This window comes from Passer domesticus, chromosome 3 (genome assembly GCF_036417665.1).
Source record: "Passer domesticus isolate bPasDom1 chromosome 3, bPasDom1.hap1, whole genome shotgun sequence".
NCBI classification, from domain to species: Eukaryota; Metazoa; Chordata; class Aves; order Passeriformes; family Passeridae; genus Passer; species Passer domesticus.
In genome coordinates, this window is record NC_087476.1 from 89,289,553 (window position 1) to 89,304,160 (window position 14,608).

The window sequence follows — 14,608 nt, forward strand, 5'->3', positions numbered from 1 at the left end:
TGCAACATTGTTTCTTTTGTAGTTAAGCTCCCTAAATAAGTTTATTTCAAATGCTGAGAGGCCTGAGAAAGTGAAAGTGACCAGCTGCAAACCAGGAATCCGACTAAAGGCTTTAGGGAGCCAGCTCAACACGTTGAGGCACAGATACAAAAGTCAGTATTTACTGGATTAAGAACAGCATCCTTACACCTGGCCCATCATGGGGAGGACAAGACAGCAACCAAACAAGTTAAATCCTAGTTTTGATGTGTACTACCCTCTTTTGTAAGTAAGGCAATCCCTTTTCTGTACCAGTTCAGAGCACAGCAGCTCCATGAACCGTTTTATCATCTCCTTCTGACACCGGATATTTCTTCCAGATTGTTACACTAAGCTCTCATATCTACTCAGGGTCAAGTACAATTCAAGTTTAAATCTTAAATGGTGTCACTTCTTAGTGCTTCAGTGTAGCTGTATGTAAAATGGGGATAATTACTTACTTCATTAAGGTGTGGTGCTTGTAAAATGCTTGAGAGTCTCAGATGAAAAGAAGTGCTTGCAAAATGTAATTATAATATTATTATGCCAGAGGTAAAGCATAGACTTGTGATTCCATGTACAGTGTTTAAATACTATTACTTATCTATCAAAATCAAGAATCTGTGCTATTTCTCCTTCTCTCAGCTCCTGATCCACTTACCACTAATAATCTGAGTAATCCTGACTCCAGTGAATCTGCTCACTTACTCCTTCAGTAAGGTGTACAACAAACAAACAGTTACAGGAACTCCAAAATACTATCAATTCTGATTATCAATATTTTTAGTATCTTCCTCTGTTGCAAGAGTCCTTAACTTTCTCAAAGTGTCACAGTTGTTTTAAAGGGATACCTGCCTTTGACATTTCTGTAGATGCCCATTGGTACCAGAGGTATTTGTACACACTTTCTAAAATGTGGATTATTTTTGGAAGGTGGATAATTTTAAATAAGTGTAGTTTTTCAGGCAAAAATAATTTTGCAAATTGCCCATTAGCCCTGATGCACAACAACATCTACACATAATTTTTAATATTCACATTGCTCTTAAGACTACTTGTGATATATTCAACACTGTTGGTAGCCTCAGCCTTCCTGATAGTATTCCAACAGTGTGATGTGTTCCCTGCTCCTTTTGTCATTTTCACCAGGCATCAGATGGGCTTTCCCACATCTGCCAAGTCCTGGGCATTTTGTGTAATTACAAACCACCATGTTTTAGGCCAACTTCAGGTTTTCTCCTGCTGGCTTTCCAGCAAAGCACAGAGACATGAGGGCGGCATCCTGAGTGTTTTCCCATCACGGGTATTTCACCCTCTGTGCAGCTGGAGACCAGGGGTAACCACACTTCTACAAGTGAGGGTCACACAGCAAGCAGGAGACCGAAAGGGCTGAGATGGGAAGAGCAGAAGAAAACGCAGGGAGGAATGGAGAGAAACGATGCTGTCGCTCAAGGCTGCATGAGATACACGGGGAGTTAAGGAAGGGCAGAGAAGTGGTTACAGAGAAGCAGGGCGGCGTACGGCAGGGCTGGAAGAAGGATCTCAGGAGCTTCCAGGCCCACGCGTGCAGAGCCTGTCTCAGCTCCCTGCCCGCCCACTGCCCAAGTCTGTCTGGGGGTTCTCCCGCAGCTGCCGCGGGCCGGGCCGGGCCGGGCCGGGCCGACACCCGCACCTGGCAGCTCTGCCCTCCGCGGGAGAGCCGCCGCCGGCACCCGCCCGGATTGGCAGGAGCCTGCGCCCTCCTCTTCCTCCCTCCTTTTCCCTCCTCCGCGGGGTGGGTTTCAACCCTCCTCCGCCTTCCTTGGGGAGAGGGTAAGAGTTTAAAAAGAAAAAGAAAAAAAAAAAAGAAAGAAAGAAAGAAGGAGAAAGAGAAAAGAAATCCCAAGTCGCGTCCCCGACGTCTCCAGGCCCCGCGGCCGCAGCGGCCGCCCCACATTCCTGGCATTCCTGGGCCGTGACTCCCCGCGCCGCCCCAGCCCCAGCCCGGCCCCGGCCCCGCCGCCTCCAGCTCGCCCGCCCGCCGGCCCCGCTCGCCCCGCGGGACACCAGTCTCCTCCCTCCCGCCCTGCCTCCCTCCTTCCCGCACCCCGCGGCCGGCAGCAGGAGCTAAGGGCGCCCGGCCCTCCGCGCCGCCACCGGCGGCCGCAGCGCCCTGCCGGCCGCCCCGCCGAAGTTCCCGCGGTGGCCGGGCCGGGGCGGCGGGAGCCGCTCTCCCTCCGCAGCGCCGGGAGAGACCGCCGCCTCCCGCGGGTGCGCACAAAGCCGGAGCCGCCGCGCTGCCCAGCAGGTAAGGAGCCGCCGCCGAGTTCGCTCGAGTTCGGGCGCGTCCCCGCGCAGACTTTGAAACAGCCCGAGCGGTGCCTCGCACTCGGAGCGTGCGGTCGGCAGCGTTTGCATGGGCTCGCTGTGCGCGGCAGCGGGCTAGCACCGCTCCGCCGGGTGTCCAGCGCTGTCTGGGAACCACCAACAGAGCCATGCTTGGGGTACAAATGCCAGTCGGCGACCTGCGATAAGCGAGCCTTGGACGGTCTGTTCAGCCCGTGAATTTAATCTGTTAGACATTCAGATAACACGACATTTGTCTAGTCAAGAGGTATTTGTAAATAGCGAGGATCGGCTATTTACAGGGCTCCGTGCTGGGCTGCCTCTATTTACATCGCGGCATGCCCGTGTCTGCTTTCCCCTCCGCCCGGGGCTTTACCTTGCTCTTTGTTAGTTACAGTCAAGCCTAAACTGGCCGTCTTCGGTAAGTCTGTAACTCTGCCGAATGCTGCAGCGAAGATCGCAGCGAGGCAGGAAGAGTGACATCTGCTCTTGTTTCTGGTGTGGCAAAGTCGATGAATTGTTAAGATCTCAAACCAGCTCACTTTATTGGGGTGTATTTGGGACGAGTGTTACATAATGTATGTGTGGTATGTGGATATGATGTGTGCTGGGGCTTTCCTATCGAGTATGTTTTATTTCTCTGATTTGCATGAAATAATCATATGTCCATTATAAGCAACTCTTTTGTTGTTTGTAACTTTAACGAGGTGGGAACAGTGACCCGTAAAAGGCTCAGATTCAATGTGTTGTTGCCCAAGAAGTTTTCTGGGATTTTTGGCACGTAGCCTGAAACCATAGAAAAAATGCTTTTACCAGAAGCCACTTCTTTTTTCTTTAAACTCTATGCAGATAGTTGCTACAGGCTTTGGTTATTCCAAAAACACTGTTACATGCTGCAGTTCTTCAGAGTTTGGAAAAATATTCATATAAAATGGCTTCCCCCCCCCACCCCCAAATCACAAGTCATCACTTGCCAACTTCCATATTATGAGAGGAGGTAGCTCTTTTTGAGGACAGATGTGAGTGGTGGCAGTCCCAGCAGGGACTATGTTCTCGTTATCCAGCTGAGAATGTCCCATCAAATATGAGTGACAAAATACAGATTAAACAGCTTTTGCTCTTGGCCTCTGGGGGTTTTGTTGCTGACATCTAGTAGTTGTTACATGGTATAAAATAAAGCGTGTGTTGACATTATAGTAATGCCAATAAGCTTTAGGACCTGTTCTGTTACTGGCACTACTTGAACTCTTTCTGGTATCTTTGGAAAGTTGTGCCAGAGTTGCTTACAGACAGAGGGCACTTGTGTATATCTCACGGGTCGTGATACAAAACTTGGGAGCTTTGCAAATTTATGGGCTGAAGCACAGCCCATCAGCTAAAAGATAGTCCCTAAAATCTGTGGCAGAGCTTGTAGGCCGTCAGTTCTGCATTTGTGTGTGAGAAGCTGTATAAAGTACGTCTGCCTTGATGCATCCTCAAGGAATCCAGTGGTGCATACCAAGGCCAGAGCTGGGCTGATCTCTGTACTGAGCAATATGAGCTTTTGTATGTACATTATATTTAGAGTTTTACACGTGCCTTTTAAATGTTTCTGTAATAGTAGCAGAAGTAGCTTTGGTGCAGTGTTGTTCATGAGGTTAATTAGCAACCGGTGTTAGTACTAATGACTGACTTTTCTCCTGGTCATTCTTGTCCAGCAGAAGCCCATGAGTCAGTTATTGTAACTTAGGTATGGAATGGCTTTCTATGAAATGCATCTGCTCTTGTGCACTTAGCAAATTGCTTTGGCCAACAGTGGCTCCTCAAATCATGGAGAAAGTATTCTACTTAGACTTGTGTGCATAGTTCTGATAACTCTATGGATTCCTTTTTCTATGTTTATGGACTGAGCTAATCTGCTGCTCTTCATTCTGTTTCTCATCATATGCAGTGAGGCTGTGTTTGATTAATTGTTACTTAAGTAGCTAATTTTAATATGGATTTACATTTAGCATAGGTATATGCAGTAAGAAAAGTGTACTTGAACTCCCTCCACCTCCTCAGCTGGAAGCAAATCCTCTGTTGCAAGAGTTTGTCAGCTGAGGGGGAAATGCATAAACTGCTGTAGTGTACAACAGGTACAAGGTTTTCAGCAGGCAGTGCTGCTCAGCAGCATTTATGTCCTAGTCCTGCAAAGATTCACCCGTGAGTTTCAATTTACCTTGCCTTTCAAATGCCTTTGAAACCATGTGATTTCTTTTATATATGTAATAATAAATGTGTATACAAGTCTTTGCAGGAGCCAGGCTACAATACTTAGTACGCAGTATATTTGTGCGTGTGTATCTAGCACAGTTGTAAGAAGATTTCAGTAAAGGCCTAATTTTTATGCTGAGCAGATGCCACAGAAGTGTTTTTTTTTTGTTTTTTGTTTTTTTTTTTTTATGTCTAAGTCCACTGTGAAGTACAGCATACCTTCTCCTGTTATGCTTTGTGGAGTTCCATTGGAACAAATCCTGGTCTTTGAAAATAAAGCAGTACTGTGTAGATTTTCCTCCTGTGAGGAAGGAGTATGGTACAAGATTGTGCACAAGATTCTCTGAAGTTTTCTGTGAAAAAGTCAGGTTCCTTTTTTAAAATCTACTGGTTTTCTTTTCAGATACTTCATGAAAACTGCTGTCTCCACCTATGAAATTGTTAAAAATATATGTTAAAAAACAACAATTAAAGAGTAATTCCTAAAGGAATGGAGGTAGACTGGAGCTGAAGCCCATGTTTGTGGTAAAGATACAATTTTGGTTTCATTGTCTAACCCCTATCCTCCTGTGCCTTGTGCAGGGGACCTTAAAACTCAGTGAGCTGGTGCAGCTTCCTTTGGTAGTGCTGGATTCAATCCATGTCCAGAGCAAGTGTAGCATGTCCCATGGGGTGCCTTTGCTCTCCTTAAAGCCTTTTGGTTTGCTGTGCACGTGGACCTGAAGAGGTGATCAGACCCTCTGAAGGTATAGGGCTTCTCACCAATGTGGAGATAGCCCCAGGAGCAGGAACTGCAGTCCATGACTCTTTCCCTTTCCTTTGGGTTGTTGGCAGGAATGAGGAGAAATCAGGAATGTAAAAGGAGTTAAGGGCACAAGATTATGGTGCAGCACAAAGTATGTAAAAAGAAGTGCACATTTGTTCTACCTACCTTATCATGGCTGTCCTAATAAGTAGCTGAACATGTTATTGTCAGCTATATGTGAATACCTAAGTGACTGTAAATTTAGCTAACATTAAGAAGGTTTTCTGACCAAAGGACTTTTCTGGAGGATATTGGGTATATGACATAATGAGTGCATGCTGGCTTGGGAAGAAGAGAATGCTGACCCCTCTGATGTCCTGTAGCCGTTATGACAATCTTATTTTCTGCTCATGTAAAGAGTTTAGGTACCAAGCGCTGCTCAACACCAAGCACGTCTTCTGGAAACTGCAACTCTTCTTGCTAATTCTCACTCAGTCTACCTGTTGTCCTTATGACTAACTTTTTTATTTTGTCAGTAACAATGTAAACCTAAAATTACATTATGTGATGTATAAACACCTCTGAAAAGAGGGTGGTGAACATGCATGTTAGTGATCTAATAAATTGGATGAATGATGGTGTGCCAAAACTTGCTAATGATGCAAAAGTATTTGGATTAGGCAAGATGGAAGAAGACTGAGAAATTGTAAAGGGAATCCAAGAAAGCTGGGTGAAAGGGAAGCATAGCAGATGATGTTGATAAATTCAAGAATATGCATGTTAGATGGAATAATCAAATTACTTGTTCATGTTACTGGATTGTAAAATAACTGTATTTATTAAGGTGGAGAGGAAGATTTCAACAATGTTTTATTTGAACTTATGTGCCTTCTGAATGCTTAGTATTGGGCAGAAAAAAAAATGCCGCAGTTGTTCTGCAATATTGTGTTAATGAGACAAAGGATGTTATTGAACTGATGCTCAAATTCACCTGGAATAATCAGTTTGTGGTCTCCTATCACAGGAGAGTGATTGAAAAATATTCATATGACATTGAACAGAAAATATTAATGTAGGACTGTTTCAGGGGAGTCGGTTAGAGGAGGTAGGATGTATATGTGCAAAATAGTGCTTGACCATTACCCTTTGATACAATGGCTTGTTATAGGGAGTAGTTTGAAAGACAAAATGTATAATACTTCTAAATCACCATTTCCAGTGTATACCACCAAAGGAGATCATATAGACCAAAGTCTCTTAGGATGAACAAGAGAAGTGTTCGTAGGGACAGGAAGAACAGTCACAGCTACAATAAAGAGATGTTGACTGTACTGCTCTAGGGCATAAATCAGCCCTATCTGACAGGGACTGAGAAATTTCTCTTAGGACAGATGATGCTATATGTGCCTGTTGTGATATTTTGTATGTTTTCTTACAGGGTGAGCTGCTCTTAGACGAAGGGTATTGGGCTGATGATTAGACACACTATAGTAATTTAGTTTCTTTGTTGTATTGTGAATGATGCTGATTTTAATTATATAGTCATGCAGGGGGAATTGAAAGATTAATTTTTGGTATATGTTTAGGTTTCATGGAAAGCATGTCTTGGACTTTAAGTCTTTAACACATTCAAGTTTGATGTTTTAACTTATTGAGATGTGCTGTGCTGTGGCCTGGGCTGGCATAGAGAGGGACAGAAGTGATGGTTAGGCTTCATTAAAAAGGCAGATAGCACTGTCTGTTATTAGTCAATTTGGTTATGATTTCTAGTATGTTTTCTGATGGACAAAGGGTATTTTAAAATTTGGGTAGTTAATATAGTTTCAATTTCTGAATCAGAATGATAGTTCTGGGGCTGTGAGAAGCACAAGGACTGGTTTATGGAGGTAACTGCATCTCTTGCAGCTTAGTGTGTGTTTCAAAGAAAAGACTGTCAAAGCAGTAGTATACCAACACCATGATATACTTGATTCTTGCATATCTGTCAGCTGGGGGAAAGACTGATTTAGTAGCAGGCATTGTGATTCATGTAACAATCAACACCTCATGTTAACAGATTAGTGTATGTAGTGTATAACATAGTTAAGAGTTCTCCAAAGAAGTTTCAGAAAACTATGTTATAGCTTAAAGAATAAAAAGCCAGGACTTGGGCAACTTTTAGTTGGTCTAACCAGCCAGAATGAGCTGTCTTACAGCCTGCCTTCCTTGCAGCTATCTGCAAAAAAGTGTGGACTGACTTTGCCTTCCCTGTTGAAAAGGCTGAAGCTGTTGTGAAGGGAGCCTCACACTGCTTTTTGAACTTAGAAAATAAAGTTTGTGGGAAGCTGTCATTTGTAAAGAAGCATAAAAGTGATGTTCTCTCCTGGGACATTCTTTGGCCATTGGGCTGGATTCAAAGCATATCTCTCTGAAGGACAAAGGGTAGAGCCTTAGCCCAGGAGAAGTTGGCAGTGTAGGAGAAGCAGGAGGCTACCAGTAGTTGTTTTAACTTGTGTTTGTGAAATTCTTTCTTGTTTTTACAACTGAGAAAATAGTTTGCATTCCTAAGGTTTTTGAGATTAGCTCTTATCATGGAACTCCCTCTTTTGAGAGGAGACATTCACTACCTTGTAGATAAAATGCCTTTAGGTTTTTATTGGTGATGATAATTGAGCCAGGTTTTTGGACAAGTCTGGGCAAAATCAGGGGACTTTGCCAATCAGAGATTCAACAGACAGAAGCCAGATCCTGTTTTTGATGTCTATTGCTGGTGCCATTTTGATTTTGACCTCTTCACACAGGACTTTCATTTGTCCTTTCAGTGCAAAATGTGTCCTGTTGGTGGTGGAAACCCTGCATTTTCTGGGTATGTGATATATAGCGCTTATCTCAGGTGCTTTGAAAGGGAGACAGTGTGTAAAGGAATTTCTACACAAAACATTGTGCCTGTTGTTTACCAGAACAGAGGGAGAGGAGAGGGGAAAGCAATGTATTTGGGCTGAATTTGCCTTGTGCTTTGGTGGAGTAGAATTTCTGATGCCTTCAGATGGATCAGGTCTTGAAAGTCCTATCTCAAACATAGAAAAGAGGCATTTCAGGGGCAATCTGACCTCTCCGTTTAGAGCTTTGCAAAATGCCCCATATGAATAGACCTGGCTCAGGAAGAAAATCTGTGATGAGCTTTAGGGATGGGAGTTTATTTGTAAGGTTCTGGAAAATGGGCCCCTGAAATGATAATATTTTTTCTTTTCTTTTTCTTGTTTTTCCTAGTTTGGCATACTATTAAGACCTACTGAATGTAGTTGATGTCTATTTACATTCTTTTTAGCATTGTGAAGATTCAGTCTGTTTAGGAAGATGCTTTGGTCAGCTTACCAGATAAAGAAATCGTTTGCTAATTGAAGGGGATGGCTGGTGTAGTCTGCTTCTGGTAGACAGAAATATTTATTGACAGATCTTCAGAGCCCTATCAGTTTCAGAATGGAGGATGGACAGGGCAAGTTTCTGCTTGTGAATAAAACAACTCATGCAGATATATTTGAGTAAAGTTCCTGTGATTCCTTCCACCTCTGCCAAGACTCTGCTGTGGAAATCTGTGACAGCAGAGGAAGCTAAATCATAGTATTGATCTGCTGCTGTTCCCCCCTTTGTTGTGGTTGACAGTGACAGGGTTTTTTTGCAAGTTCTCTTCCATGATCCATGTTCCCCTTTTTAGTTTGGTGCTCCAAAATGCATCAGTGCAGAACTGAAATATTGCAGGAGAGCATTACTGAGGTGAGATAACATTTAACATCTAAATGGTATGTTGATTGCTAGCAATTTCATTTCATTTTTTAAAATTATCTTTCTTTCTGACAAGGGGGAAATAAAAGCTGTCATTTAAAGATGAATGTTATTTTTAAATTTTGCATATTTTAGGGCTTTTGCTATGCAGTTTGATGTTGTGTGCTGCTTAACATTATCTACAAAGAAGTGTTTAAATATAATGTTGTATATGGAGAAATACAGGTCAATTCATAAGTTAAGTTTTTGCTTTCCTTTCTGTATTGTAGAATGTGCTGGGAAGTTTACAAATAGGAAAAGACAAAGTACATGTTTTGAATTACATTCTAAGGAAGAGGAGAAGAAATGGTTTGGTGCAATAGGCAAATAGTGTGTTGGGGAATGCTGGCCTGTATTATTAAGGATTTTGGTTTCTTTGGTCGTGGTCTGAAGCTGGTTCACCTCTTGAAAACTTTTCTGGTTTCTGCATTTGATTAGGAAATTGCCATGTGTATTTGAATATGCAAATTCAGAAATGCAGATTTATAGTTCAGTAATTGAGACAGTTGTTGTGGAAGAAAATTACTGATACTGCCTCAGGACCTGCTTGACTTTGTAAAGCGATGAGCATTTCTCTGAAGCTGGAATGAAAAGAAGCACCTGTAAGGAGAATGCAGTAGCTGGGGGTAGAGATCTTCTCTGCTAGCTGTGTGTTAGTTTTGCTAAGTCAGTTTGCTAAGCTCTTGTTCCTTGCTGCTGATGTAGTAACCTAAAACTGTTGGTCACAGAATGGCTCTGAGTTCTTGTAGTGTACATTTGCATGTAACTTTTCACTGTGAAAGGGTAAATTATAACTGGATAGGTTGAGCTTTCAAAACCTTGTCTAATGATGGCTCAGTTGTCTCTTTTGATGTACAAATGGGTTTATCCGGAGAGACTGATGTAGTCATGCAGTTTTTTCTTGAACCTGACTCAGGTATGAAGACTGCCACCCATGCACTAATTAATCTGTCAAAACATCTGACAAGGGGTGGGTGCACATTGGAGACAATTAGTCATTTTGTCTATTAGTTAATAATGTCAACTTCAGTTGATGTTATATAAGGTTTCTTACCTACCTTTGTAATTTCAGCTTGTGTTACAGTAGAAGTTTGTTAACATGTGGCTTAACTTCCACGTTAGCTTTGTGTGATCAGTGTCCTTTGCAAATATCACTAGTTCTCTGCATACAACTGTGAAATTCTGCATTTCCTAACCCCCATGCATTCAGCAATACACTACAATGGTCATGACTGGCTGGACTATGAGCTGGTGATAATAAAGTCCTCTGCGTGTAAATATGTTCAATGAAAGGGCCATTCAGCTAACGTCCGGTGACATTGTCCACTGTTAAATGCCACTTAATTTTGCTTTCTCTGCTCTCTTAAATAGTGTGGATTTATAAAGTAATTTATTTTTTTACTTGGGATGGAATCAGAGCAAGCCCATTTGTCAGTCTCTTCATGTTGTATGTTTCAGTCAAAGAGAGCAGCATAGGATAGGACAATGACAGTGAAGGATATCCTCCATTATTCCAACAGTTTCTTATAATGAAGAAAACAGGTTTGTGCATGTTTATCTCAAGAAGGCTTTTTACCACAACCTGAGTGGCCAGTGGCAGTGGTTTTGAATGCAGAACATGTTCGTTTTGTTGAGTACCTTTTGCAAAGATTAAGATATGTTAATGAAAAAACATTTAAAACTTACATGTTGAAAAACATCCTTTGGTAATGCAGTTAATAAAATAATTTTGTAAGTTCAAGGCAGAATCTAGCTTGTTTATTAGGAAAACTTCCCACTAATAATCTCTATGATTTATAGTATTAGTTTCTTAGGAATAGCTCTGTTGTGGGAACTGTATTAAAATAAGACTCAGCAGTCCACTGAAGCATTCACTGAAGAGTCAAAGTCTTTGTCAGAAAAATTGACAAGGTTCTGGCTTTGTAATCAAAGAGGTTACTTTTTTCATAGTGGTTTGAAATAATAAAGTATTTTTAAATTTAAAAATCTGTGATATTAACTCAAGAAATTGGTTTTTTTTGCCATTCTTTTAGGGATAAAGATGAATTGGGTTACTGACATTTGGAAAAAATCAAGGTTTTTTTGCTTGTTTTGTGGGGTTTCCTTTTTTGCTTAAGAATTTGAACCTGTTTTTTAGCAAAGGATCTGGTAAAATGGTAGTATAAAACCAAACCAGAAATCTTTAAGTACTTTTGGCAGTGCAGTGTTTTGGGGCCTTTGTGAACAAAGTGACCTCCTTTGCAGTACTTCATACCTTCATACCTGTACTTTGGTAGACACATTTGCTTTACCCTGAGGCATTTGACAGGCCATGCATTCATCCACCCGAGTGTGTTCCTGCCCTGCCTGTGGCTGTCTTGAGGTGCGATGCCCAGGAATGTTTCACTTTGCCCATGCTGGGTGCTTTGTACACCACATTCCCTCGGGCGTCATTTGACCTGCTCTCTGCAACATGCTCCGAGCAAGGTCCTAAATGCCTCTCATAGAGAACCAGCATGGATATGGACTGTTTGGGTGATGACTTAAATGCAGATTTCCTTCACTGTTATCTCAGTTATTATACTGGTATGTGCAGTGATTTCTGTGTGCAGCGGTCAAACCTAAAAGAATTTAATCAAGGCAACAAACTGATAGGGCTGGGTATCAAGTGCTAACTGCACAGGAAGGGGCTCTGCACCCAACAGTGCAGAATCTGTTCTGGATGATGTCAGTGATGGGTGTTGCGTTAAGTCTTTATGCGGTGATTCCTCTACGTATTAGGAAAAGAGATGGAGGAGAGCTTGAAATGTTTGTGGGGTTTTTGTAGTTTTGTTTGGTTTTAAAACATATCTCATCCCCATAATGGTAAAAATATATAGGAAAGGTAAATGAAGTTTATAAAATAACAAAGGTATATGGCTTTTAAGAGTGGTTCTGTCAACAGACAAAGACCATTAATCAGTAGTCTCCCAGATGTGATTTTCTTTATTATGGACTGTGAACGATTGTGCTGCAAGCTGCCTATCACCAAAATCCTTGTGGCATTGTACACTGGATAAGTGGTGTCTAGACATGACCATGAGCTTTACCTCTGCAGTTTATATTTCTCAGAAGTTAGAAATGTTTTTAGGACACTTTGAAATACTGGAATCAATTATGTTATTTCATTGTAGCAAGCCTTTGAAGACTATGTGTCAAGTCTTTCATATTTTCAGTGATTTCTATATTTTCATATCTTCTTGACTTAAGGAATATGGCAGTGAGTGGTGGTTTTGAAGATCTGGTGGAATGTTGAGCAGAAGGTGTTATCAATTGTGTGGAAGCAGTTTGTGTACTAAGTTTGTTCAAACATAGATGCCTTAGCTCATGAACAGTGAGAACTCTACAAGGACAAACTGCAAGGTCAGAGGAAATTAAAAACAAAAGAATGCCTGATTGCCATGTCTGCTGAGACTGAGCACTGATTACACTATCCTTGTCCTGCCAGGATCATGATGATGACAACTGTGTCTTGTGTCCTTTGACCAGAATCATAGAATATCCTGAGTTGGAAGGGACCCACAAGGATAATGTCCCTGCACAGGATGAGATCCAGAATTACGCCATGTGTCTGAGAATGTTGTCCAAACACTTCTTAAATTGTCAGTCTCTGTAGATTATTCAGTAGATTACTAAGACTTTGTTAGGTTGAATTGAGCCCTCTTTTGGTGGAGGAGCAGTGTAATTAGAGAAAAGGGGCTCAGAGTCTTGTGCAAGAGGGGGCTCTACAGTACACATGGGTTCTAAGATTCAGAAGGTGAAGTGTTGCAGTTGGGTACATCCTGGCACTGTAGGACACCTTTCATCGTTATGTTATGTGCCAGGAGAGTGGAAAATTACAACTCAGTTATTCAAGACTGTAGTAAATCTAGTTAATACCTCATACCTCTGACACATCTGTCAGTGTGGCATCGTAATTATTTACCTTGGCACTGTAAGCTCCAGGCAGGAAGTCCAGTTGCTGAGCACTACATCCCCAAGCCTGTAGCGTGTGCTTGCCAGCCCCACTGCCACCAGCACAGCTGGCAGCCCTGCTTACTAAACCAGGGCATTTGTGTGAGCAGAGGTTTGCAGGATGAGGACATCAGTTTGCAACAGGAAATTGCACTTCCAAAGGTGAGTGTGTGAAAGGGATCAGTAACTCCTGACAGCTTGTACCAAAGTAAATTCTGTTGGAGATTATTACCTGCCAAGTTGAGTGCTGTGATTTTATTTTAAAACAAGGGGCTGTAGCAGTTAGTCTGGTGTGCTTACCCCAAGTTCCTTTTGCATGCTTTTTAGCTTCATCTGGGAATAGGTAAACACCTAAAATAATCTCTGGTTTTGTCATCTCTTTGGAAGTGTGCTTGCTTCCTCTATTATGAAAGTTATCATTAGATTAGCTGTGTTTAAGCTTCCTGTCTCACCAGGGTTTTTTCCATTATTTTTACAATATCTTTCAGGAGGTATCAGTATCATGTTTCTGTAATAAAGGTTTCACTTAAATTATGTGTTGGAGGTTTTTTCCTGTTGTTTTTAAAAATTTTTTCTCTGTCCACTTTTCTTACTTTGTCTGAAATATCTTTTCAACTCTGATACTTAACTAGGTTTGGGGTTTTTTTGTGTTTTTTTTTGTTTTGTTTTGTTGTTTGTTTTTTTTTTAATTTAATGGCAGATGCTATTGTAATGACATGCAGACCAAGAAAGCATATTGCAACTTCTGTCTGCAATTGGTGTGCTTATATAAATGGTAGAAAAAGCTCAACCTGTTTAGCTGTATGGGTACATAGTCTTGCTCTTGTGGGAAAAGTCTGTTGTTTAATAGGTGACCATGCAGTTGTGAACTCTGGCTGAGAAAATAAATAACTGAGATGCACAGTGCCATGTTTGGCTCATCTAGGGTAGAAATTGAATACCTAAGTCTGGAAATACATAATCTTTAGTAAATTCTCTTACCATTAAGCACGAAAAGTGTGGCCACTGAAAATAATGGAGTTTTGGGATTTTACATGTGCTCATTTACTTATCAAACCAAAAGATAAAGCTAGACTTGAGGTTTTAAAGCAAAAAGTGGAGCTGAATTTTCAGAACAGTGAGGTAGAACTTCCTCAAGTCAGTTCAACCTTAGCTAGATCAGGGGCAAACATTTTGCCATTGCTTTGTACCCTGCTCGACCTTCTGCATGTCCCTTATGGTTAAGTCTCATTTCCCACTAATAGATGTCATTCACTTGCTAGGGTGTATGTTTGCCTGTAGTGTTGGGTACAGTTGCACTTTTTAGTGTAGGTGAAGACTGGATGTGAAAGTCTTTAGGCTTGTCTTTAGCTTTTACCTTTTTGATAAAACTTTTTTGGCTTTTCAAATGCAGCTGCTGTCTTGCCAATTGATATTTCTTTGTGGTTTTCATATCAAGTCTTGTGTTACTGCTGTAGAATGTACACTAGATTCTTTTTTTGTTTTTACCTTCAGTTGTGTTACTGATTTTGG

The 14,608-nt window shown here is 41.6% G+C and overlaps 1 protein-coding gene across 1 annotated transcript in view; it reads left to right on the top strand.

The window, feature by feature from the left end:
* Positions 1–1,813: 1,813 nt before the first annotated feature.
* PTPN14 (protein tyrosine phosphatase non-receptor type 14) overlaps positions 1,814–14,608 on the top strand; it is a 110,282-nt gene continuing 97,487 nt past the window's right edge. Inside the window, exon 1 of the mRNA XM_064414238.1 lies at positions 1,814–2,305. The gene's annotated coding sequence lies outside the window, so the exon portion shown is untranslated. The remainder of the gene's footprint in view (positions 2,306–14,608) is intronic.